Source organism: Somniosus microcephalus, unplaced genomic scaffold, assembly GCF_052327205.1.
Source record: "Somniosus microcephalus isolate GS21.2 unplaced genomic scaffold, FLI_Smic_1.0 unresolved_chr3, whole genome shotgun sequence".
Lineage (NCBI taxonomy): Eukaryota > Metazoa > Chordata > Chondrichthyes > Squaliformes > Somniosidae > Somniosus > Somniosus microcephalus.
In genome coordinates, this window is record NW_028225181.1 from 67,157,449 (window position 1) to 67,184,968 (window position 27,520).

General features: G+C 47.0%; 1 protein-coding gene across 1 annotated transcript in view; it reads left to right on the forward strand.

The window, feature by feature from the left end:
- Positions 1-3,599: 3,599 nt before the first annotated feature.
- LOC147091836 (uncharacterized) overlaps positions 3,600-27,520 on the forward strand; it is a 1,030,142-nt gene continuing 1,006,221 nt past the window's right edge. The window contains exon 1 of the mRNA XM_085976902.1: positions 3,600-4,080. The gene's annotated coding sequence lies outside the window, so the exon portion shown is untranslated. The remainder of the gene's footprint in view (positions 4,081-27,520) is intronic.

Genomic DNA, 27,520 nt, shown 5'->3' on the forward strand with positions numbered 1-27,520 from the left:
CTGTGCAATAGGACAGCCCCCACCCTCCACCCTCCCAGATCTGTTCAAGCAGCAGAATCTTTGCTTCAGCGTGACTATGGTATGTTTTATGTGTATCTTTGTCAAAGAATGTGCCTCTTTATATTTGATTTCAGGCGTGGTTTATGGATGAAATATCGAGTCATGCTGCTAACGATAATCCCAGGTCTCCATGATCCATCTGCCTGGTCTAGGTATTCCAACAACAACTTGCATTCATATAGTGCCTTTAATGTAGTGAAACGTCCTAAGACGTTTCACAGGAGAGTAATCAGACAAACATTGACACCGAGCCACATCGGGAGATATTAGGACAGAAAGACAGAGGTTTTAAGGAGCGTTTTAAAGGCGGAGAGAGAGAGGTAGAGAGGATTTAATTCCATTAAATAACGGTAGAAACATAGAAAAAACATAGAAACATAGAAGATAGGAGCAGGAGTAGGCCATTTGGCCCCTCGAGCCTGCTCCGCCATTCAATGAGATCATGGCAGATCATCCAAGCTCAGTACCCTGTCCCTGCCTTCTCCCCATATCCCTTGATCCCTTTAGCCTTAAGAAATATATCTAACTCTTTCTGGAATATACTTAATGAATTGGCCTCTACTGCCTTCTGTGGTAGAGAATTCCACAGGCTCACCACACTCTGGGTGAAGAAATTCCTCCTCATCTCAGTCCTAAATGGCTTATCCCTTATCCGTAGATGGTGACCCCTGGTTCTGGACTCCCCGCCATCAGGAACAGTCTTCCTGCATCTGGTCTGTCCAGTCCTGTTAGAATTTTATAAGTTTCAATGAGATCCCCTCTCATTCTTCTAAACTCCAGTGAGTATAAGCCCAATCGACCCAATCTCTCCTCATACGTCATTTCTGCCATCCCAGGTATCAGTCTGGTGAATCTTCGCTGCACTCCCTCCATGGCAAGAACATCCTTCCTCAGATAAGGCGACCAAAACTGCACACAATACTCAAGGTGTGGTTTCACCAAGGCCCTGTACAACTGCAGCATGACATTGTTGCTCCTGTATTCGAATCCTCTCGCTATGAAGGCCAACATACCATTTGCCTTCTTAACCCTCTGCTGCACCTGCATGCTTACCTTCAACGACTGGTGCACAAGGACACCCAGGTCTCGTTGCACTTCCCCTTTTCCCAATCTATTGCCATTCAGATAATAATCTGCCTTCCTGTTTTTGCCACCAAAGTGGATAACCTCGCATTTATCCACATTATACTGCATCTGCCATGCATCTGCCCAATCGCCCAACCTATCCAAATCATCCTGGAGTTTCTCAGCATCCTCCTCACAGCACACACGCCCACCTAGCTTTGTGTGTGTGTGGGGGAGGAGGGGGGGTGCGAGTCCATGGAGGAATTTGAAAACAAGGATGAGATTTTTTTAATTGAGGCGTTGCTTAACTGGGAGCCTCTGTAGGTCAGCGAGCAGAAGGGGTAATGGTTGAACGGGACTTGGTGCACGTGCGGACACGGGCAGCAGAGTTTTGGATTACCTCAAGTTTACGTAGGGTGGAATGTGGGAGGCCGGCCAGGAGTGCGTTGGAATAGTCAAGTCTAGAGGTAACAAAGGCATGGATGAGGGTTTCAGCAGCAGATGAGCTGAGGCAGAGGAGGGGTCGGGTGATATACCGGCGGCGGAAATAGGCGGTCTTAGTGCTGGCGTGGATATGTGGTCGGAGGCTCATCTGAGGGGGGGGTGGGGGTTCAAATATGACACCACGGTTGCGAACAGTCTGGCTCAGCCAGCTGCCCAGGGAGAGGGAGGGAGTCGGTGACGTGGGGACGCAGTTAGTGGCGGGGACCGAAGATGATGGCTTCGGTCTTCCCAACATTCAGCTGGATCAATGTCGGGCAAGCAGTCTGCAATTTAACAGGGCAACTTATGGTACCAAAAATACATTTTTCAACAGAAAATGCTGGAAATACTCAGCTGGCCAGGCAGCTTCCGTGGAGAGAGAAACAGAGTTAACGTTTCAGGTCTGGGACCCTTCATCAAGTATTTCCAGCATTTTCTGTTGTTATTTCAGATTCCGCAGTATTTTCCTATTGTAATATATTTTTCAAGCTGCAGCCATGTGGAGACTCTCCCCCACGTGCCTGAAACCAGCTGCAACACCATGAGTGTTTCTGATTGGCCAGTTGGCACCCCTTGTTCCTAACTCACAATAGATACTTATGCGCTGGTTCACCAATAGGAATCCTTCACTTTCTGATTCCTCATTTGCATACGGCTGGCTATTAAATAGCACGTCCGGGAGACTTTCTCCATCACAAACCCTCGCGTCCATTCACCAGGCCTGAAGCGGTGTCCAGGGGCATCGCCCCGAAAAAGGGGCCGAAGAAAGCGGCCACCAAGAAGCAGCCACCAAGAAGCAGGCCAAAGGCGACAAGAAGCGCAGGAAGACCAGGAAGCAGAGTTACAGCATCTACATCTACAAGGTGCTGAAGCAGGCCCACCCCGACCCGACACCGGCATCTCCTCCAAGGCCTTGAGTGTCATGAACTCGTTCATCACCGACATCTTCGAGCGCATCGCCTGTGAGGCCTCCCGCCTGATCCATTACCCCAAACGCCAGACCATCTCCTCCCGGCCGGGAGATCCAGACCGGCATCCGCATCCTGTTGCCCGGGGAACTGGCCAAGCACGCCGTCTCGGAGGGGACCAAAGCAGTCACCAAATACATCAGCTGCAAATAAAGCCTCTCGTTCCTCCCACCTTAAAAACTCAACCCAAAGGCTCTTTTCAGAGCCACTCACGAGATCCAGAAGAGACTATTTATTTTCATTTGACTAATGACATTTGAAATATGGACAGCATAAAGAATGAAACTCTTTAAAAAAATGTTTTATCATCCTTTCTTTATTTACCCCTCACTTTCATTTTTTTGTCGTATGTTCAGATTTTGATGGTGTTTTTGTAATACAGTATATCGTTAATTTTAAAATAGATTGAAATTTAACAAATATATAATAACAAAATGATGCATTGTCACTGCACTGTTTTGTATAAAGCACTCATTTACAAGCGGGTCACTGAAAAGCTAAAATGAAATTAAATCTGTCAATTCAGGGACCAGTAATTTTAAAGGATCAATTTGCCATAATTCACAATTTAATAATGAATTATTCAGTCTCACAGATGCCATTTTAATGATTATTCAGTCCCACAGACGCTATAATTTTAATTAAAATGATTATTCAGTCCCACAGATGACAATCTTTAGCAGTAATGATTATTATTTAGTCTCACAAATGCCATAGTTTTAATTATTATTCAGTCCCAGATACCATAATTTTAACGATTATTATTCAATCCCACAGATGCAATAATTTTAACAATAATGATTATTATTCAGTCCCACAGATGCAATGATTTTAATAACTGGTTAATATTCAGTCCCACAGAGGGCCATCACTTTAACAATAACGAGTCTGATTCACAGACGAGCTCTTATTCTATAAGCCGCCTTTTTCGTTGGTGTCCGAGGTTGGAGCGGATTGAAAAACGCGCCAATCAGAGGCCGAGATTTGCCGGGTTTTCAGCCAATCAGAAGGCGCGGCTGGGCTGGGCGGGGCCGGCGGCTGCTATAAAAGCCGCAGCCCGGAGCGGGGAGGAGCAGTTGGAGAACAGAGTTAGAGAAGAGTCGGGCCCCCGGTGGAAGGACAGCCGCCGCCCGCCCGCCCGGGGAGAAGGGACAGCAGTCGGCCGGCACCTTGGGCAACAAGGGCTCGCCGGTGGGCGGGGCTATGAAGTCACCCGCGCGCTGAGGCGGTTGAACGGCCGATCAGGGGCCACGTGACCCCGGAGCTGGCGGCGGCATTTTAACACAGTGGGCGGGGCCCCGAGGCGTTGCGGGCTGCGATTGGTGAACGCAGCTGTCAATCTACGAGTCGCAGCCAATAGAAGAGACGGACTCAGTGAGGGACTTTAGGCGCGGCTGCGTGGCCGCAGTGCGCATGCTCGTTGCTGCTCGCAGTCCCCGGATGAGGCTCCGCTTTGAGGAAGGAGATAAAATGGCGGCGGGACTGAGGAGCGGCGGATGGTGCGGTGAGTGTGGATCAGAGAATCTCCGACATTTACAGCAGCGCCGGCCTCTCTCAGGCAATCTCTGGGAACATTGGGGCGAAGGGGCGTGGGAAGAGACTCGGTGTTCGGCACCTTCCCAGATTTTTCTCCTCCACTTTGTGCGGTCTTGGGCCAGGGATTCCCAGGTCTTGGTGGGGATGTTGCACTTTTTCAAGGAGGCTTTGAGTGTGTCCTTGAAGTGTTTCCTCTGCCCACCTGGGGCTCTCTTGCCGTGCCGGAGCTCCGAGTAGAGCGCTTGTTTTGGGAGTCTCGTATCGGGCATGCGGACAATGTGACCCATCCATCGGAGCTGATCGAGCGTGGTCAAAGCTTCGATGCTGGCTTGAGCGAGAACATCGATGTTGGTTCGCCTATCCTGCCAATGGATTTGCAGGATCTTGCGGAGGCAGCGTTGGTGGTACCTCTCCAGTGCTTTGAGGTGCCTGCTGTACATGGTCCGTGTCTCTCAGGCATACAGCAGGGCGGGTATCGCTGCTGCTCTGTAGACCATGAGCTTAGTGTGGGGTTTGAGGTCTTGGTCTTCAAACACACTTCCTCAGGCGACCGAAGGCTGCACTGACACACTAAAGGCGGTGTTGGACTTCGTCGTCAACGTCTGTCCTTGTTGACAGTAGGCTCCCGAGGTATGGAAAGTGGTCCACGTTGTGAGACTATGCCCCGAGACAATGCCCCCTAGTTCTAGCCACTCCAGCCAGGGGAAACAACCTCGCAGCATCTACCCTGTCAATCCCCTTCAGAATCTTGTATATTTCAATGAGATTACCTCTCATTCCCCTACATTACACTCCATTTGCCACCTTACTGCCCACTCACTTAGTCTATCTGTATCCCTTTGCAGACTCTCTGTGTTCTCACAGCTTACTGTCCCGCCTAGATTTGTAGCGTCAGCAAACTTGGATACATTACACATTGTCCCTTCATCCAGGTCATTAATATAGATTGTAAATAGCTGAGGCCCCAACACTGATCCTTGCGACACCCCACTAGTTACAGCCTGCCAACCTGAAAAAGGTCCGTTTATCCCTACTCTCTGTTTTCTGTCTGTTAACCAATCCTCTATCCATGCGACTATATTACCCCCAACCCCATGAGCCCGAATCTTGTGCAATAACCTTTTATGTGACACCTTATCGAATGCCTTTTTGGAAATCCAAATATACTACATCCACTGGTTCCACTTTATCTCCCTGCTAGTAACCATCAAAAAACTAATAAATTTGTCAAACATGATTTCCCTTTCATAAAACCATGTTGACTCTGCCTAATCATGTTACGATTTTTCTAAGTGCCCTGATACCACTTCCTTAACACTGGATTCCAGTGTTTTCCGAATGACTGATGTCGGGCTAACTGGCCTGTAGTTCCCTGTTTTCTCTCTTCCCTCCTTTCTTGAATAGCGGTGTTACATTTGCGACCTTCCAATCCGCTGGGACCATTCCAGAATCTTGGGAATTTTGGAAGATCAAAACCAATGTATCCACTATCTCTTCAGCCACCTCTTTTACAACCCTAGGATGTAGGCCGTCGGGTCCAGGGGATTTGTCGGTTTTCAGTCCTATTAGATTCTCTAGTACTTTTTCTCTACTTATATGAATTACGTTAAGTTCCTCACCCTCATTAGACCCTTGGTTCCCCACCATTTTTGGTCTGCTTTTTGTGTCTTCTACTGTGAAGACAGATACAAAATACTTGTTTAACGTTTCTGCCATTTCCTTATTCCCCATAATAATTTCTCCTGTCTCAGCCTCTAAGGGACCAATGTTTACTTTTGCTACTCCCTTCCTACATACTTGCAGCAAATCTTACAATCTGCTTTTAGATTTCTTGCTAGTTTTCTGTCATTGCATTTTTTCCCTTTTTTATCAATTTATGGTCAATCTTTGCTGGTTTCTGAAACTCTCAATCCTCAGGCTTACTATTATTCTTTGCAACATTATAAGCTTCTTTCAATCTAATGCTATCCTTACCTTCTTTAGTTAGCCATGGTTGGATCACTTCCCGTGGAGTTTTTGTTTCTCAATGGAATGTATTTTAGTTGAGAATTATGAAATATTTCTTTAAATGCTAGCCACTGCTTATCTACCGCCATACCTTTTTTAAATCTATTTTTCCAATCTATCTCAGCCAACTCGCCCCTCATACCTATGTAATTGGCTTTATTTAAGTTTAAGACACTAGTTTCGGACTTGGGCAAGTCACTCTCAAAATTAATGTGAAGTTCTAACATATTATGATCACTCTGCCCCAGAGGATGCTTTACTATGAGATTGCTAATTAACCCTGTCTTATTACACAATACAAGTTGTAACATTGTTGGTTCCATGACATTTTGTTCCAGGAAACTGTCCCGAATGGATTCCATGAACCCGTCCTGCAGACTCTTGCTCCACAGCCCTGTAGGTTACGGCTCTTCAAGTGTACACCCAAGTACTTTTTAAATGTGCTGAGGGTCTCTGCCTCGACCATCCTTTCAGACAGTGAGTTCCAGACCCCCACCACCCTCTGGGTGAAAAAAATTACATCTGCTCTGCACCCTCTAGTGGATGGACTGGGGAGAAAGGTCTTTACTAACCGAGGCGCAGAATATAAGAGCTGGGAGGTAATGCGTGAACTGTATAGCTAGGCCGCAGCTAGAATACTGCGTGCAGTTCTGGTCAACACATTACACGAAGGCTGTGATTGCATTACAGAGGGTGCAGAGGAGACTTACGGGGATTTTGCCTGGGCTGGGGAATTTTTGCTATGGAAAGTTTGGATAGGCTGGGGTTGTTTTCTTTGGAACAGAGAAGGCCAAGGGGAGACTCGATTGAGGTGTATCAAATTATTAGGGGCCTAGATAGAGTGGATAGGAAAGACCTATTTCCTTTAGCAGAAGGGTCAATAATCAGGGGGGCATAGATTTAAAGCAGATGGTCAAAGGATTAGAGGGGTTTTGAGGTGAGTTTTTTACACCCAGAGGGTGGTGGAGGTCTGGAACTTGTTGCCTGAAAGGGTGGTAGAGGCAGAGAACCTCATCACGTTTAAAAACTGCTTGGATATGCACTTGAAGTGCCGTAAGCTACCAGGCTACGGACCAAGTGCTGGAAAGTGCGATTAGGGTGGATAGATCTTTGTCAGCCGGCTCAGACAAGATTGGCCGAATGGCAGCCTTCTGTGCAGTAAATTTCTCTGATTGTGTAACCCGGAGAGGATGGGACCAGTGTGATCAGACAGTGTGTAACCCGGGGAGGATGGGCCCAGTGAGATCAGACAGTGTGTAACCCGGGGAGGATGGGCCCAGTGAGATCAGACAGTGTGTAACCCGGGGAGGATGGGCCCACTGAGATCAGACAGTGTGTAACCCGGGGAGGATGGGCCCAGTGAGATCAGACAGTGTGTAACCCGGGGAGGATGGGTCCAGCTTCGGTTTGCCTAAAGCACAGGGAAATTGTACATTTCTATCCAGAACTTTGGTGATTTGCTGGAAGCCCAGGCGGGCATGGCGGGAATCTAAGAAAAGGGACAACATCAGACAGAAGCACTCGGACCCAAACTTTTATTTTTACTAAGCTGAAGAAAAGTCTACATGACATTACTTCACACTATTCATGTTGTTAATTTCAGTCCTGCCATAATTAGATCTCCCGGTGAAAGACTGAGTGATTGAGAAAGGTCCACAGCTGAGAGTAAACAGGGATTGTAGACTGAGGAACGACAGCAGGTGAACCAACACAGGATTGTGAGCACCAACTGGAGAGCTTCCCGAGATCGATTGGGGGAAAAGGTCAGAGAGAGTCCCATTGACTCAGATACACACTGGTCCCGGAGATGGACTGGGGAGAAAGGTCAGAGAGTCCCATTGACTCAGATACACACTGGTTCCTCCCTCCCTTCCATTTCCTGATTTACAGCTATTTCTGGGATGTTACTTGTATCCTCTATGGTGAAGACCGATACAAAATACCTGTACAATTCAGCTGCCATCTCTGGTACTCTAATTTTTCTCCTTTTTAATCTTTTAGTCACTCTTTGCTGTTTTTTGTATTCTGTCCTATCTTCTGACCTGCCAGCCATCTTTGCGCAATTATATGCTTTTTCTTTAAGTTACATACTATCGTTAATTTTTTTAGTTAACCACGGATGGTGGGTCCTCCCCTTGGAATTTTTCTTTCTCGTTGGAATGTATATATTCTGTGTATTCTGAAATATCCCCTTAAATGTCTGCCACTGCATCTCTATTGACCTATCCCTTAACATAATTTGCCAGTTCACTTTAACTAGCTCTGCTTTCATGCCCTTGTAATTGCCCTTATTTAAGTTTAAAATACTAGTCTTGGACCCACTCTTCTCTCCCTCAAACTGAAGGTAAAATTCAATCATATTATGATCGCTGCTACCTAGGGGCACCTTCACTATGAGGTCTTTAATCCTATCTCATTGCACAATACCAGGTCTAGTATAGCCTGCTCTCTGGTTGGCTCCAGAACGTGCTGTTGTAAGAAACTATCCTGAAAACATTCTATGGACTCCTCATTTAGGCTACCTTTGCCCATCTGATTTTTCCGGTCTCTATGTAGATTAAATCCCCCATGATTATTGCCATACCTTTCTGACAAGCTCCCATTATTTCTTCCTTTATACTCCATCCTACCGTGTGGTTACTGTTAGGGGGCCTGTACACCACTCCCACAAGTGACTTCTTGCCTTTATCATTTCTCATCTCTACCCAAACCGCTTCTACATCCTGGTTTCCTGAACTTGGGTCATCCCTCTCTATTGTGCTAATACCATCATTAATTAACAGAGCCACCCCTCCACCTTTTCCTAGCTTTCGGTCCTTCCTAAATGTCACGTACTCTTCAATATTCAGGACCCAATCTGTCATCCTGCAGCCATGTTTCTGTAATGGCGATCAGATCATACTTATTTATTCCTATTTGCACTATCAGCTCCTCTGTTTTGTTTTGAATGCTACGTGCATTCAGATGCAGATCCTTTAGTTTTGTCCTTTTATTTTTGTAACCTCTAGCCTTAACTGTTGATTTAATCTTCGATTTGTACTCTCTGTCCCTTCCTGTCACGGCCTATTTATCATTTCCCATATTAATACCTTTCTCTATTGCCTTGTCTCTACTCTTTCATTTACCACATCTTCCCAAATTTGATCCCTTGCCCCACTATTTAGTTTAAAACCCTCTCTACCGCCCTAGTTATATGACTTGCCAGAACACTGGTCCCAGCACAGATCCCACTTTCCCCAGTGTGGTGCCAGTGCCCCAGGAATCAAAACCCATTTCTCCCACACCAGTCTTTGAGCCACACATTCATCTCTCTAATTTGATTTACCCTATGCCAATTTGCTCGTGGCTCAGGTAACAATGCAGACATTATTACCCTTGAGGTTCTGCTTTTTAATTTAGCCCCTAGCTGCTCAGTCTCTCAGCAGAACCGCTTTCCTAGTTCTAACTGTGTCGTTGGTACCTACATGGACCACGACCATTGGCTCCTCCCCCTCCCACTGCAAGTTCCTCTCTAGCCCAGAATAGATATCCTGAACCCTGGCACCGGGCAGGCAACACAGCCATCTGGACTCTCGCTCTTGGCCGCAGAGAACTGTATCTATCGCCCTGACTATGCTATCCCTTATTACCACTATATTCCTATTAACTCCCCCCGCTTGAATCGCTTCCTGTACCTCGGTGTCACAGTCAGTTTGCTCATCCACCCTGCAACCACCGCTTTCATCCATACAGGCCGCAAGAACCTCAAACCTGTTGGACAATTGCAAAGGCTGAGGCTCCCCCACCTCCTGGGTCCCCATACCTGCCTCACTTTTAATTTAATTTGAATGAATTAAAGGGTAAGGCATGACAGGAGAGCTCTGTGCCATGGTATGCTCTTCCTGCACTATGTGGGAAATCAGGGACACTTCCTGTGTCCCCGACGACCATGTGTGCGGGAAGTGTATCCAGCTGCAGCTACTGACAGACCGCATTGTGGCGCTGGAGCTGCGAGTGGATACATACTGGAGCATTCGCGATGCTGAGGACGTCGTGGATAGCACATTTAGGGAGTTGGTCACATCGCAGGTAAAGGCTGCACAGGCAGGAAGAGAATGGGTGACCACCAGGCAGAGTAGTAAGCGCAGGCAGGTAGTGCAGGGGTCCCTTGTGACTGTTCCCCTCTCAAACCGATATACCGCTTTGGATATTGTTGGGGAGGATGGCTTATCGGGGGAAGACAGCAGCAGCCAACTTCCTGGCACCATGGGTGGTTCTGCTGCACAGGACGGGAGGAAAGAGTGGGAGAGCTATAGTATTAGGGGATTCTATTGTAGGGAACAGATGGGCGTTTCTGCGGCCACAAACGTGACTCCAGGATGGTATGTTGCCTCCTGGTGCAAGGGTCAAGGATGTTTCCAGAGCGGCTGCAGAACATTTTGGAAGGGGAGGGTGAACAGCCAGTTGTCGTTGTGCATATAGGTACCAACGATATAGGTAAAAAAACAGGATGAGGTCCTGAAAGATGAATATAGGGAGTTAGGAGGTAAATTTAAAAATAGGACCTCCAAGGTAGTAATCTCCGGATTGCTACCAGTGCCACGTGCTAGTCAGAGTAGCAATAGAAGGATATTTCAGATGAATATGTGGCTGGAGGAATGGTGCAAGGGGGAGGGATTCAAATTCCTGGGACATTGGAACCAGTTCTGGGGGAGGTGGGACCAGTACAAAACTGACAGTTTGCACCTGGGCAGGACCGGGACCGATGTCCTAGGGGGAGTGTTTGCTAGTGCTCTGGGGGAGGGTTTAAACTATAATGGCAGGGGGTTGGGAACCTGAGCAGGGAGACAGAGGAAAGGGAAACAAGGATAGAAGCAAAAGACAGGAAGGAGAAAAACAAAGGTGGCAGTCAGAGAAATCAAGGGTTTAAATCAAATATGGCCACAGTAAGTAATAATTCTAAAAGGTCGAAGAGCATTAAAAAGCAAGCCTGAAGGCTTTGTGTCTTAATGCAAGGAGCATTCGTAATAAAGTGGCTGAATTAGCTGCGCAAATAGAGGTAAACAGATATATGATTGGGATTACAGAAACATGGCTCAAGGGTGACCAAGGCTGGGAACTCAACATCCAGGGGTATTCAGTATTCAGGAAAGAAAGGCAAAAAGGAGGTGGGGTAGCATTGCTGGTTAAAGAGGGATTAACACAATTGTAAGGAAGGATATTTGCTCTGATGATGTGGAATCTGTGTGGGTAGAATTGAGAAATACCAAGTGGCAGAAAACGTTAGGCGGAGTGGTATACAGAACCCCAAACAGTAATGCGGAGGTTGGAGATGGCATTAAACGGTAAATTAGAGATGCGTGCAATAAGGGCACAGCAGTTATCATGGGTGACTTTAATCTACATATAGATTGGGCTAACCAAATTAGTAACAATACTGTGGAGGAGGAATTCCTGGAGTGTATACAGGATGGTTTCCTGGACCAATATGTCGAGGAAGCAACTAGAGATTAGGCCATCTTAGACTGGGTATTATGTAATGAGAGGATTAATTAGCAATCTTGTTGTGCGAGGCCCCTTGGGTCAGAGTGATCATAATATGATAGAATTCTTCATTAAGATGGAGAGTGAAGTAGTTGACTGAGACTAGGGTCCTGAATTTAAATAAAGGAAACTACGATGGTATGAGGCGCGAGTTGGGTAGGATTGATTGGGGAATGTCACTCAAAGGGTTGACGGTGGATAGGCAATTGCAAGCATTCAAAGACCGCATGGATGAACTACAGAATTTGTTCATCCCTGTTTGGCATAAAAATAAAACAAAAAAGTTGACTCAACCGTGGCTAACAAGGGAAATTAGGGATAGCGTAAGATTCAAGGAGAGGACATAAAAATTGGCCAGAAAAAGCAGTAAACCTGAGGATTGGGAGCAGTTTAGGATTCAGCAAAGGGATTAATTAAGAGGCGGACAACAGAGTATGTGAGTAAGCTTGCAGGGAACATAAAAACTGACTGCAAAAGCTTCTATAGATATGTGAAGAGAAAAAGTTTGGTGAAGTCGTGCGTAGGTCCCTTGTGAGGTGGATGTCGAGAAACTCCAGGATGATTTGGACATGTTGGGTGATTGGGCAGAAACATGGCAGATGCAATATAACGTGGATAAATGTGAGGTGGTCCACTTTGTGGCAAAAACAGGAAGGCAGATTATTATCTAAATGGCAATAGATTGGGAGAAGGGGAAGTGCAACGAGACCTGGGTGTCCTTGTGCACCAGTCGCTGAAGGTAAGCATGCAGGTGCAGCAGTCAGTTAACAAGGCAAATGGTATGTTGGCCTTCGTAGTGAGAGGGTTTGAGTACAGGAACAAGGATGTCTTGCTGCAGTTGTACAGGGCCTTGGTGAGACCACACCTTGAGTATTGTGCGCAGCTTTGGTCGCCTTATCTGAGGAAGGAAGTTCTTGCCATGGAGGGAGTGCAGCGAAGATTCACCAGGCTGATACCTGGGATGGCAGGAATGACGTATGAGGAGAGATTGGGTCAATTGGGCTTGTACTCGCTGGAGTTTAGAAGAATGAGGGGATCTCATTGAAACTTACAAAATTCTAACAGGACTAGACAGACTAGATGCAGGAAGGATGTTCCCGATGGTCGGGGAGTCCAGAACCAGGGGTCACAGTCTAAGGATACGGAGTAAGCCATTTAGGACAGAAATGAGGAGGAATTTCTTCACCCAGAGAGTGGTGAACCTGTGGAATTCTCTACCACAGAAGGCAGTAGAGGCCAATTCATTAAATATATTCAAATAGGAGTTAGATATATTTCTTAAGGCTAAAGGGATATGGGGAGAAAGCAGGGACCGGGTACTGAATTTGCATGAGCAGCCATGATCTCATTGATTGGCGGAGCAGGCTCGAGGGGCCGAATGGCCTACTCCTGCTCCTATCTTCTATGTTTCTGTTCCAAGCTGCACTCCGTGACAAACGGCACTCAGTTGTGAATTACAATTCTGAACTGGACGCTGGATTTACTGAGTTATGTTCTATCAGTAAATCTATTTCTGAATTTCACGATGGTAGTTGAATTACATGATTAGCATTTAAGTATAAACTGATAAAATGATACGTAAATCTTATATTTTACTGATTATTAGTAAAATTATTTTGTGCTGTCAGAAAAAAGTTTCTTGTTGGTCCCATGATCCAGGTGCATGGATACATACAATTCGAGAACTAACAGATTTAGATGGTTTAAGACAATCTGATTTTCAGCGGTCACAGGGTGAATCTCCAACAATGTGACTATTGTATTGATGTATTTCTGTAAATGTGGCACTGCTTAATGTTCTGTACAGCTGGGACTGACGGTGGATTCAGTAAACCCGCAGTGTCAGGTCTGGTGGTGTAAAAATCCGTTATTGGAATCGCAGCTTCATGGATAGAAATGCTAGCTGAATGTTCAGGGTTAATGTTCTTCACTAAACTCCGAACATGTGATGTTGGTTTTGTTATTTCTGTTTTCAGTTATTGTCGGTGAGTGATTTCCTCTGTTGTCAGGGTAACAATCTGTCAGATCTCAGTGCCAGAGGCCTGGGCTCCAATTTATATCTGAAAGTCTGTGAAACATTCAGTGTAAACTCCTGTCTGTGTACTCGGCAGTCCAGGAGTAGGAACCTGTTGGTTCTGAGCAGTAGGTTATGTATAGATACATATAATTTGTAAGACTTCCTCTTGCTATGGTTTGGTAATGGTTCTTTTAAAATTTGATAATCTCTGTCACAATATATTTTTGAGTAGTGAATATTGTCCCACATGTTATTCAGTTCTGGGCACTGCCCCTCAGGAAAGAGAGATGTTGGCGTTGGAGGGGATTCATCGGATGATACCTGAGCTAAAATGGTTAAATTATCAGGACAGGTTGCACAGTCTAGCCTTCTATTCCCTTGAACATAGAAGATCAAGGGGTCATCTAATTGAGGTGTTTAAGGGGAGCGATAGTGATACTCTCCTGCTGTGTTGCCGTCCCGCGCGGGACGGCAGTGCCGCGGCCTTGCCATCCCGCGCGGGACGGGTTGATCGGTGAGTGAGGGTCAGACACAGGCTGGTTGCCTGGGTTACAGGGCCTACTCTGTGACTGAGGGAACTCTGCTCCATTCAACACCCGGCCCGACAGTGGCTGCTCAGCCCCGAGTTTAGATCACAGCGAGGGAGGGTCACAGGGTCACCGCTCTGGTTCGTAACTCCGCACAGAAAATGGCGCGTTTCCGTCTACAGGAGTGAGAATGCGGAAGTCTCAGTTCTAATGTTTTATATCACAGGGAGGGAGGGTAAAGTGCAACAGAACCGGTTTGTAATGGAGGGGAGGTTCCTGTCAGCATCAGGTCCCGGGGAATGACCTGAACCAGCTCACAATACAGGGGCCGGTCCAGGGGTGGAGTGCGTGGTAGGTTCATCAGGTCCTGGGAATGAGCTGAACCGGCTCACAATACAGGGGCTGGTCCGGGGGTGGAGGGCGCGGTGGGTTCATCAGGTCCCGGGGAATGAGCTGAACCGGCTCACAATACAGGGGCTGGTCCGGGGGTGGAGGGCGCGGTGGGATCATTGGCAGTTTGGACACAAAATGGTGCATTTCCGACCAGAGCAGTGAAAATGGGAGAGTCTCAGGAGGCCGGAAATTTACTGAGGAAAATCTCCAAACTAAATACTCGGCCTTGAAACTGGGTTTGGCAAGAGGATGGAGTTATGGAAAAGAAATACCAGTGAGATCAGACAGTGTGTAACCCGGGGAGGGTGGGCCCAGTGAGATCAGACAGTGTGTAACCCGGGGAGGATGGGCCCAGTGAGATCAGACAGTGTGTAACCCGGGGAGGGTGGGCCCAGTGAGATCAGACTGTGTTACCTGGGAAAGATGGCCCCAGCTTCGGTTTGCCTAAAGCACAGGGAAATTGTACATTTCTATCCAGAACTTTGGTGATTTGCTGGAAGCCCAGGCGGGCGGGGATCTGAGAAAAGGGACAACATCAGACAGAAGCACTCGGACCCAAACTTTTATTTTTATTAAGCTGCAGAAAAGTCTACATTACATTACTTCACACTATTCATGTTGTTATTTTCAGTCTTGCCATAATTAGATCTCCCGGTGAAAGACTGAGTGATTGAGAAAGGTCCACAGCTGAGAGTAAACAGGGATTGCAGACTGAGGAACGACAGCAGGTGAACCAACACAGGATTGTGAGAGCACCAACCGGAGAGAACTCTTCCGATTCAAAGAGCTTCCAGAGATTGACTGGGGGGAAAAGGTCAAAGAGAGTCCCATTGACTCAGATACACACTGGTCCTGGAGATGGACTGGGGAGAAAGGTCAGAGTCCCATTGACTCAGATACACACTGCTCCTGGAGATGGACCCCTCGCCGCCCCCCCCCCCCCCTGCGCTCGCGCCACCCCTCCCGTGCTCGCCGGCCCTCCCGCGCTCCCCGCCCCCGGCCCTCCCGCGCTCGCCCACGCCCCCCCCCCCCCCCCCGGCCTTCTTTACAGAGGCTGGTGTCAGGAGCAGTGAGACCGGAGACCCAGAGAGTATTTAAACTCACTTTCGTGGGCTTTCTTTGCAGAGGCTGGTGTCGGGAGCAGTGAGACAAGCTTAAATTCTGCGGTTTATATTTTCTTGGGTCTCTGTGGTGTAGTGGGGACAGTTGGTAAATAAGCGCCCTAGAGTATATTTTTAACTGGTGGTATTGAATTAATTTAAATTAATTAAAGGGGTAAGTCATGCCAGGAGAGCCCAGCCCCGTGTTGTGCTCCTCTTGCTCTATGTGGCAATTCAGGGACGCTGCCAGTGTCCCTGATGACCACGTGTGCCAGAAATGCATCCAGCTGCAGCTACTAACGGGCCGTATTGAGGCACTGGAGCTGCGGATGGATGGGTTGTGGAGCATTCACGATGCTGAGAGGGTCGTGGATTACACGTTTGATGAGTTGGTCACGCCGCAGGGTAGGGCTGCACAGGCAGAAGGGAAATGGGTGACCACCAGGCGGAGCAATAGAAGCAGGCAGGTAGTGCAGGGGACCCCTGTGGTCATCCCCCTTTCAAACAGGTATACCAATTTGGATAATGTTGAGGGGGATGACTCACCAGGGGAAGGCAGCAGCAGCCAACTTCCTGGCACCAGGGGTGCTTCTGCTGCTCAGGAAGAGAGGAAAAAGAGTGGGAGAGCAATAGTGGTAGGGGATTCTATCATAAGGGGAACAGATAGGCGTTTCTGTGGCCGTAGATGTGACTCCAGGATGGTTTGTTGCCTCCCTGGTGCCAGGGTCAAGGATGTCACTGAACGGCTGCAGGGCATTCTGAAGGGGAGAGTGAACAGGCAGAGGTCGTGATTCACATTGGTACCAAAGACATAGGTAGGAAGAGGGATGACGTCCTGCAGCAAGAATTTAGGGAACTAGGTAGCAGATTAAAGAGCAGGACCTCAAAGGTTGTAATCTCTGGATTACTCCCGGTGCCACGTGCTAGTGAGTATAGGAATAGGAGGATAGAGCAGATGAATGCGTGGCTAAAGAGTTGGTGCAGGAGGGAGGGCTTTAGTTTCCTGGATCACTGGGTCTGCTTCTGAGGAAGGTGGGACTTGTACAAGTCGGACGGGTTGCACCTGAACCAGAGCGGGACAAATATCCTTGCGGGGTGGTTTGCTAGCACTGTTTCGCGGGGGGGGGGGTGTTTAAACTAAAATGGCAGGGGGTTGGGAACCTGAGCAGGGAGACGGAGGAAAGGAAAACAAGGATAAAAGCAAAAGATAGGAAGGAGAAAAACAAAAGTGGCAGTCAGAGAAATTAACAGTTTAAATCAAACGTGGCCACAGTAAATAATAATTCCAATAGGTCTAAGAGCATTAAAAAAACAAGCCTGAAGGCTTTGTGTCTTAATGCGAGGAGCATTTGTAATAAGGTGGATGAATTGGCTGTGCAAATAGAGGTAAACAAATATGATTTGGTTGGGATTATGGAAACGTGGCTTAAGGATGGCCAAGACTGCGAACTCAACATCCAGGGGTATTCGATATTCAGGAAAGATAGGCAAAAATGAAGGGAGGTGGGGTAGCATTACTGGTTAAAGAAGAGATTAATACAATTGTAATGAAGGATATTAGCTCTGATGATGTGGAATCTGTATGGGTAGAATTGAGAAATACTAAGGGGGAAAGAAACATTAGTGGGAGTGTTATATAGACCTCCAAACAGTAAGGCGGAGGTTGGGGATGGCATTAAAAGGGAAATTAAAGAAGCTTGCAATAAGGGCACAGCAGTCATCATGGGTGACTTTAATCTACATATAGATTGGGCCAACCAAATTAGTAACAATACTGTGGAGGAGGAATTCCTGGAGTGTTTACGGGATGGTTTCCTGAACCAATATGTCGAGGAACCAACCAGAGATCAGGCCATCTTAGACTGGGTATTATGTAACGAGAAAGGATTAATTAGCAATCTTGTTGTACGAGGCCCCTTGGGTCGGAGCGATCATAATATGATCGAATTCTTCATTAAGATGGAGAATGAAGTAGTTGACTCAGAGACAAGGGTCCTCAATTTAAATAAAGGAAACTATGATGGTCTGAAGAGCGAGTTGGGTAGGATTGATTGGGGAATGGCACTCAGGGTTGACGGTGGATCGGCAATGGCACACATTCAAAGACCGAATGGATGAGCTACAGAATTTGTTCATCCCAGTTTGGCATAAAAATAAAACAAAAAAGGTTAGCCACGGTTGAGTCACAAGAGAAATTGGGGATAGCCTAAGATCCAAGGAGAGGACATATAAATTGGCTAGAAAAAGCAATAATCCTGAGGATTGGGAGCAGTTTAGGAGTCGATAAAGGGATTAATTAAGAAAGGGAAAATAGAATGAGAGTAAGCTCTCAGGGAACATAAAAGCTGACTGTAAAAGCTTTTATAGATATGTGAAGAGAAAAAGATTGGTGAAGTCAAGCGTAGGTCCCTTACAGTCAGAATCAGGGGAATTTATAATGGGAAATGAGGAAATGGCAGACCAACTAAATACATACTTAGGTTCTGTCTTCACAAAGGAGGACACAAATAATCTCCCAGAGATGCCGGGGAACATAGGGTCTGATGAAAGGGAGGAACTGAAAGAAATCAGTATTTGTCGGAAAATTGATGGGACTGAAGTCCGATAAATCCCCAGGGCCTGATGGTCTACATCCCAGGGTACTTAAGAAAGTGGCCCTAGAGATAGTAGATGCCTTGCTGGTCATCTTCCAGAACTCGATGGACTCTGGAACGGTACCCATGGATTGGAGGGTAGCTAATGTTACCCCACTATTCAAAAAAGGTGGTAGAGAAAAAGCAGGGAATTATAGACCGGTAAGCCTGACATCGGTAGTGGGGAAAATGCTAGAGTATTATAAAAGATGTAATAGCAGAGCACTTGGAAAGCAGTGACAGGATTGGACAAAGTCGACATGGATTTACAAAAGGTAAGTCATGCTTGACTAATCTACTGGAGTTTTTTGAGGATGTAACTGGCAGGGTGGATGGGGGAGAACCAGTGGATGTGGTGTATTTGGACTTTCAGAAGGCTTTCGATAAGGTCCCACAGAAGAGATTAGCGTGCAAAGTTAAGGCACATGGGATTGGGGGCAAGGTATTGACTTGGATAGAGAACTGGTTGGCGGACAGAAAGCAAGAGTTGGAATAAACGGGTCGTTTTCCGAGTGGCAGGCAGTGACTAGTGGGGTACCGCAGGGATTGGTCCTTGGACCCCAGCTATTCACAATATATATTAATGATCTGGACGAGGGAATTGGATGTAATATCTCCAAATTTGCAGACGACCCAAAGCTGGGTGGGAGGGTAAGCTGTGCGGAGGATGTCGTGAAACTCCAGTACGATTTGGACAGGTTGGGTGATTGGGCAGAAACATGGCAAATGCACTATAATGTGGATAAATGAGGTTATCCACTTTGGTGGCAAAAACAGGAAGGCAGATTATTATTTGAATGGCAATAGATTGGGAGAAGGGGAAGTGCAACGAGACCTGGGTGTCCTTGTGCACCAGTCGCTGAAGGTAAGCATGCAGGTGCAGCAGGCGGTTAAGAAGGCAAATGGTATGTTGGCCTTCGTAGCAAGAGGGTTTGAGTACAGGAACAAGGATGTCTTGCTACAGTTGTAAAGGGCTTTGGTGAGACCGCACTTTGAATATTGTGTGCAGTTTTGGTCACCTTACCTGAGGAAGGACGTTCTGGCCATGGAGGGTGTTGTATCCGTGTGTTAATGAAGACACGGAATGCAGGAGTTGGTTTACAGGTGTTTACTGGACAAAGTCTGGAGGTGAACTAACAGACACAAGACACTATACAGGCTTATATAGCCCGAGTGGACACTACCGGCATTACAGTACACAGGGGCTCTTAAAGGCACGTACACCACAATTCCTCCCCTTTTAGACAACCAGTACATAACATTTTAAGTAATTGTTATTAACATGTGTACAAGAACAATAATCTAAACATTTGCTGCAGTTAATCAATTATAAGTCAGTCTCTCTGGAGGCTTCCTGACTCGGTCCGGATAACGCCTCGGTGGTGTAGTAGGTTCTCTTGGTAAGGTCGATTCGGCTTGAATGCCAATGCCGGGTTCATCTGGTTCCAGTATCACCGGATCGGAGGTAGATGCTATGGGTATCTCTACTTCATCATTAGGCGTATAGAGTGGTGGTGTAGGTTGTCCCTTTTCGGATGACTCTGATCTGGTCAGCATGGCGCCTTATTATGCTTTCTCCAATGTCCACGGTATACATCAGTGGTCCTAGTCGTGTGCAAATAGTTCCAGGCTGCCATTTCTCGGTACGGTAGTCCTGGGCCAAAACTTTTTGACCTATCTGGAAGGTTCTAGTTGGCCTTTCATTCATGCCTTGAAATTGCCGGTTCTCTACGTCCCTTCTGATGTTTGGCTTGATCAAATCCAGCCGGCATCTTAGTCTTCTATTGAAAAACATCATGGCTGGAGTTTGGTTTGTAACCATATGTGTTGCATTCCTGTAGGCAAACAAGAAGTTATCTACCTTATGCTGTAGATTGATGCCTTCATTACCCATAGCCTTTATGGCCTTCTTGAAGGTCTGGACAAACCTTTCAGCCAATCCATTGGTGGCGGGATGGTATGGGGCGGATGTATAGTGCTTAACCCCATTGTTTTTTTTAAGAACTTTCTGAATTCTTCGGACACAAATTGTGGTCCATTATCAGAACAGATCTGTTCAGGCAGCCCATTCCTGGCAAATATGGTCCTTAATACTGTGATGGTTTTTTCCATGGTGGTGGAGGACATCTTTATTACCTCCGGCCACTTGGAGTGTGCGTCAACCGCGATTAAGAACATGGAGTCCATAAATGGACCAGCAAAGTCGATGTGTACCCTTTGCCATGGAGATGAGGGCCATTCTCATGGATGTAGAGGGGCTTGTGGTGGGGCGTTTTGGACCTTCCGACATCCTAGACAGCCCTTGGTCATTTCTTCGATGTCTCCATCGATACCTGGCCACCACACAAACGCTCTGGCTAGTTCTTCATTTTCATTTTCACTCCACCCAGATGCCCCTCGTGAAGCTCCTTTAGCACTTTATCCTGGAGTTTGGGTGGAATCACCACTCTGGATCCACACAGCAAGGTTCCTTGACACACTGACAGCTGTTCTCCTCTTTGCGAGAATGCTGGCAACAGTGGTTCGCCATGTGTTGGCCATCCCTTCACTGTTAAATCGTAGACTCGTGAGAGAGTCTGGTCATTTCTCGTTTTCTTTTCAATGGCAGCATTTGTTACTGGTAGACAATCTACTATGGTAGAGTGGAACATTTCCACTGGGTCTACTGTAGGTGCTTCTTCTACCGTTGGTAACGGTAGACGCGATAAACCGTCAGCATTTCCATGCTGTTTTGATCCGTTGTATTCTATGTCATATCGGTGTGCCCCTAGGAAAAGGGACCACCTCTGTAGCCTTTGTGCTGTCATAATGGGAACGCCCTTTTTAGGGTTGAATATGGAGACGAGGGATTGATGGTCAGTCAATAAGGTAAATTTTTGTCCATGTAGGTAATGGTTGAATTTCTTCACTCCCCATACCAGGCTGAGTGCTTCCCTGTCGATCTGGGCATAGTTACGCTCAGCTGAGTTCAATGAGCGTGACGCAAAAGCTATCGGCCGCTCCGAGCCATCAGGGAATCTATGCGATAATACCGCTCCTACGCCGTAAGGGGATGCATCGCATGCCAGTCTGATTGGCAGTGATGGGTTGTAATGAGCCAAAACTTCCTTGGACGTGATCAAGCCTTTACATTTATGGAAGGCACGTTTACAGTCCTCGCTCCATTCCCAAATTACTCCCGTTTGTAGCAGTTCGTTAAGAGGGTGCAGAACAGTTGACAAGTTCGGTAAAAATTTATGATAGTAATTTATGAATCCCAGGAACGACCGTAATTGTGAGACATTTTCAGGTGCTGGGGCTTTTATGACCGCTTCAATTTTTTCAGGGGACTTATGCAACCCTTCTTCGTTAATTATGTGGCCACTATGATATTTGTTTCTGGAAAAATTCACACTTGGGGCGGTTTGCTCGTAGGCCCCGTTCTCTCAGCCTAGTGAGCACCTGCTCCAAATTGGCAAGGTGCTCGTTGTCATTTTCTCCTGTTACAAGGATGTCGTCTAGGTAGCATTGAGTCCCAGGAATTCCTTGCAGGACTTGTTCCATAGCCCCTTGCCAGATAGCTGGAGCTGATGCTATTCTGAAAACCAGTCGATTGCACTGGTACAGGCCTTTGTGTGTGTTTATTGTGAGATACTTTTTGGAGGCCTCCTCAACCTCCATCTGTAGATACGCCTGTGCCAAGTCAATTTTTGTGAAACGTTTCCCTCCGGATAGTGAGGCGAAAATATCTTCTATCCTCGGAAGAGGATACTGTACCGTGTGAAGGACCGGGTTTACAGTCACCTTGAAGTCCCCACAGATGCGAATTTTTCTCTGTTCTTCAGATTTATCATTATTCAACGTTTTCTTCATGACAGGGACGATGGGTGTTGCCCACTCGCTCCAATCTATCTTGGATAATACGCCTGCCTTTTCCAAATTCTCCAGCTCTGCCTTGACTGCTGGACGAATTGCGTATGGCACCGGCCTTGCCTTAAAAAAACTTGGGAATTGCCGCATCTTCCACTTTTATTGAGGCAGTGACGCCTTTCAAGGTTCCTAGTTCCTGTTGAAACATTTCTTTGGCGTTGGCCAAGATGTCTTTCAATCGTTCAGGTATGACGTCATCATTTTTTTTCTTACTGGTCACCGTCAGTGCCTGAATGGAGTGCCAGTCTAAATGTATCTTTCTGATCCATTCACGTCCCAACAGCAGTGGACTGCCATTTTGCAGAACATATAAATACAACTTCTGTATTTCTTTGCCGTTGTATACAACAGGCACCCTTATTTTCCCTCTGGGGTATACTTTCTGCCCCGTATATGTTTTTAAGATAATGGATGTGTCTTTCAAGGGTATGTGCGGAAATAGCCGCTCGTAATCCTGTCGACTTATGACAGTCAGAGCTGATTCTGTATCTAGCTCCATTTTAACTGGGGACCCTGCTATTGTGAGGGTAACCCAAATGGTCTGGTAATCTTCTTTGACAATTACATTATGTAATTTGAGACCGCTTAGTCTCTTGTTTCCGGAGTCGCTATCGCTCTTCTGGTCTTCGGAGCTACTGTCCGTCATCATTTGTACCTTTTTGTACTTTATTGATTTTTTTTTTTTGTCAGTGGATTTTTTTTTCCAGATCGGCATACACGTGCAATGTGTCCCATCTTTCCGCATTGCCTGCATGCTTTGTCCTTGAACCAGCAGTCCCTCTGGTCATGGGTGGATCTGCCGCACCGATAACATCTCTCTCAACCCTGTGTCATTTCATGGGTGCCGAAATCCTGTGGCTTGTGCTGTATCTCTGCAGCTCCTCTTGCTGCTGCTTCGTATGATACAGCCACACTGAAAGCCTTGTCCAGTGTTAAATCTTTCTCAGAAAGTAGCCTTTTCTGTGTTTCTTCATTTAGGAGACCGCAGACGAATTTGTCTCGAAGAGAATCTGCCAGTCCTGCTCCGAGTTGGCAGTGCTTTGATAGCTTCCTTAATTCGGTGAGGTAATCAGCGTTACTTTCATTCTTGTGCTGATTCCTCCTGAAGAATTTGAACCGTTCCGCTATCGGCAGCGGTATTGGGTTTAAGTGCTCCTGTAGGGTATCAACAATTTCCTTAAAATTCTTGTCCATCGGTTTGGCTGGAGTGATTAAGTTTCGTAACAGCCCGTATGTCTTTGCGCCCATTAGATTCAGGAGTATCGATGCTTTTTTATCATCCTCTATTTCATTTGCTGTGCAATATACCTCCACTCTTTCTACATATGTGGTCCAATCCTCCACATCACCATCGAAAGCAGTAATATTGCCAGTCTTGGGCATCCTGAAAAAAAAATGGCGCCTTCCGCGCTTTCCCTTCCTCCTTGCTGGAAATAAAAATGGCGCCTCCTGCGCTTTCCTGCCGCTGTTGCTGCTGCTGACAACGCTGTTCTCTGCGGTTTTAATTATACAAATATTTTTAATAGTCGGAGACTTGTTCCCGCCGGACTCTCTGGGACTTACCCTCCCTCCGCGTCCGAACGCCGACCTGCTTTGCAGAGCTGGCCGTCTCCCGAGTGCTCCACCCTTCGTCTCTGTTTGCCTGCGCCTTCACTGCTTGGCCCCGCTGTAGAGCCAGCCGATCGAGCCCCAGCCCGCCGCCCAGGAAGGATTATTGCAGTACCTGCCACCAGCCCGGCTAGCTGGTGAAACCACAGTTTTTTCTTTTTTTTTTCTTCTTCCTTTGTCTGAAGAATCGATCTCCTTGAGGTGCTGCCGAATTGCAGGTAAGTCCGTTTCCAATTCGTCGCCACTGTTGTATCCATGTGTTCATGAAGACACCGGAATGCAGGAGTTGGTTTACAGGTGTTTACTGGACAAAGTCTGGAGGTGAACTGATGGACACAAGACACGATACAGGCTTATATAGCCTGAGTGGCCACTACCGGCATTACAGTACACAGGGGCTCTTAAAGGCACATACACCACAGAGGGAGTGCAGCGAAGATTCACCAGGCTGATACCTGGGATGGCAGCAATGACGTATGAGGAGAGATTGTGTCGATTGGGCTTATACTCACTGGAGATTAGAAGATTGCGAGGGGATCTCATCGAAACCTATAAAATTCTGTCAGGTCTGGACAGACTAGATGCAGGAAGGATGTTTCTGTTGGCTGGGGAGTCCAGAACCAAGGGTCATAGTCTAAGGATAAGGGGTAAGCCACTTAGGACTGAAATGAGGAGGAATATCTTCACCCAGAGAGTGGTGAACCTGTGGAATTCTCTGCCACAGAGGGCGGTGGAGGCCAGTTCATTAAATATATTTAATAAAGAGTTGGATATATTTCTTGAGGCTAAAGGGATCAAGGGATGTGGGGAGAAGGCAGGGACAGGGTACTGAATTTGGATGATCAGCCATGATCTCATTGAATGGCGGACCAGGCTCGAAGGACGAATGGCCTACTCCTGCTCCTATCTTCTATGTTTCTCCCGCGCTCGCCACCCCCGGCCCTCCCGCGCTCGCCCTGATGGGGCTCGGCTCTTAAGTAAAACAATAAAACACCCCCCAGAATCAAGGCCTTGCTCGTGGGGTCAGTGATCAGCCCCCAGGAACAGGTACAAGTGAACAAAGTCAGGGTCAAGGCCCTGCTCCTGGGGAAGGTGATCAGGCCGCAGGAACCAGTACAAGTGAAGCGACTCCTTCTCCCGGAGATTTATTAAACGCGAATACTCCAAGAGTTGACCAAAAATCAGGTTAGTAATATTAATCAAGGCGTCAATTTCTGCTGTAAGGAGGGATGATATCTTAGCAGGTTCCTCTAATGAAGCCATATGGGTAGAACTTAAAAACAAAAAGGGGGCAAGCACTTTGCTGGGAGTGTACTATAGGCCCCCAAACAGTAAGGGGGAGATAGAGGAACAGATATGTAGGCAAATCACTGGGAAGTGTAGAAATAATAGGGTAATAATTGTTGGGGATTTCAACTTCCCCAATATTAACTGGGATAGTCACAGTGTGAAAGGCTTAGAGGGTGTGGAATTCTTAGTGCATCCAGGAGAGCTTTTTCAGCCAACATGTAGAAAGTCCTACAAGAGAGGGGGCGGTACTGGACCTAATTTGAAGGAATGTAGCAGGGCAAGTGGTAGGAGAGCATTTTGGTGACAGTGACCATAATTCGGTGAGATTTAAGGTAGTCATGGAAAAGGACAAAGATGGACCGGAAATCAAGGTTCTAAATTGGGGGAAGGCCGATTTTTAATATGAGAAGGCAGGATCTGGCCAAAGTGGACTGGGATCAGCTACTTGTAGGAAAATCCACATCAGAGCACTGGGAGTCTTTCAGAAAGAAAATAGAGTACAACGCCAACATGTTGTCGTAAAGTTCAAGGGTGGGACCAACAAGCCCAGGGAACCCTGGATGTCAAGGGACATACAAGAATGGATTGGGGGGGAAAAAGGGAGGCTTTTGGCAGATACAAAGGACTAAAAACAGTGGAAGCCCTAGAGGAGTATAGAAAGTGCAGTGGGGTACTTAAAAATGAAATTTGTAGAGCAAAGAGGGGTCATGAAAAAACACTGGTGGGCAAAATAAAGGAAAATCCCAAGGTGTTTTATTATATTAAGGGCAAGAGGATAACCAGGGAAAGAGCAGAGCCCATTAGGGACCAAAGTGGCAATCTGTGTGTAGAGCCAGAAGATGTAGGTGAGGTTTTAAATTAATATTTTGCATCTGTGTTCACTATGGAGAAGGACAATGCAGGCATAGAAATCAGGCAGGGGGATAATAATCATAATCAACTTTATTGTCATTGTTAGTGCACAAGTGCAGTACAACGAAATGTAAGCTTGTGGCTCCCGAGAGTGTACATTTTGATTAAGACATTTAACATACATTTGGCTTGTAACATAAACATAATAAAGTGCATTGACAGATGTGCAGGCTTTAGAGTTTATTAGCAGAGTTCAGTAGGATGACAGCCCTGGGAAAGAAGCTGTTCCTAAATCTGGTCGCGTGGGTGTGAATGCATCTGTAGCATCTCCCAGATGGCAAGGGGGCGAACAAACTGTGGCTGGGGTGGGTAGGGTCTTTGATGATGGTCAGTGACCTCCGTAGACAGCGTTTCTGGTAGATGTTCTAAATGGTCGGTAGCCGGGTGCCGGTAATGCGTTGGGCAGTTTTGACTACCCGCTGCAGGGCTTTCCGGTCATAGGATGTACAGCTGCTATACCACACTGATACAGTTCGTCAGGATGCTCTCTATTGTGCAGCGGTAAAAGTTAGAGAGGATCCGGGGTGACCGGTTGCATCCCTTCAGCCTCTTTAGGAAATACAGGTGCTGCTGAGCCTTCTTCACCAAAGAAGGGGTATTGAGGGACCAGGAGAGGTCTTCCGTGATGTGGACTCAGAGGAACTTAAAGCTGGCCACCCTTTCCACCATAGCCCCTTGGATGTGGATGGGGGTGTCTCTTCCGCCTTTAGACTTCCTGAAGTCCACAATGATTTCCTTGGTTTTCTTGATGTTAAGGGCCAGGTTGTTGTCGGCGCACCACTTCACGAGGTACTGGATCTCCTCCCTGTAGGCTGACTCATCGTTGTTGGTGATCTGACCTACCACCGTGGTATCATCCGCAAACTTGATGATGGTGTTGGAACCATGAACAGCCACACAGTCGTGGGTGAAGAGGGAGTAGAGGAGGGGGCTCAGCACACAACCTTGTGGGGGCCCCGTGTTCAGGGTCAGGTGGGGGGGAGGTGTGGTTACCTAATTTGACAGACTGGGGTCTGTTAGTTAGGAAGTCCAGGGTCCAGTTGCAAAGGGAAGTGTTCAGGCCAAGAGTGTGGAGTTTGGTGGCCAGCTTGTTGGGGACGATGGTGTTGAATGCTGAGCTGTAGTCTATGAACAGCATTCTGATGTAGGTCTCTTTACCGTCTAAATGTTTCAATGCAGAACGAAGAGCAGTTGTGATTGCATCCTCCGTTGATCTGTTTGCACGATAGGGAAACTGGTGTTGGTCAAGAGAGGCGGGAACACTGGCTTTGATGTGAGCCAGGACCAGTCTGTCGAAACACTTCATTATGATGGGTGTGAGTGCGACAGGTCGATAGTCATTCAGACACGTCACAGCCGTTTGCTTTGGCACTGGAATAATGGTGGCGGTCTTGAAGCATGTAGGGACTGCTGCCTGGGCCAGTGACAGATTGACGATGGCGGTGAAGACATCAGCCAGCTGATCACATTCTTTGAGTACCCGTCCAGG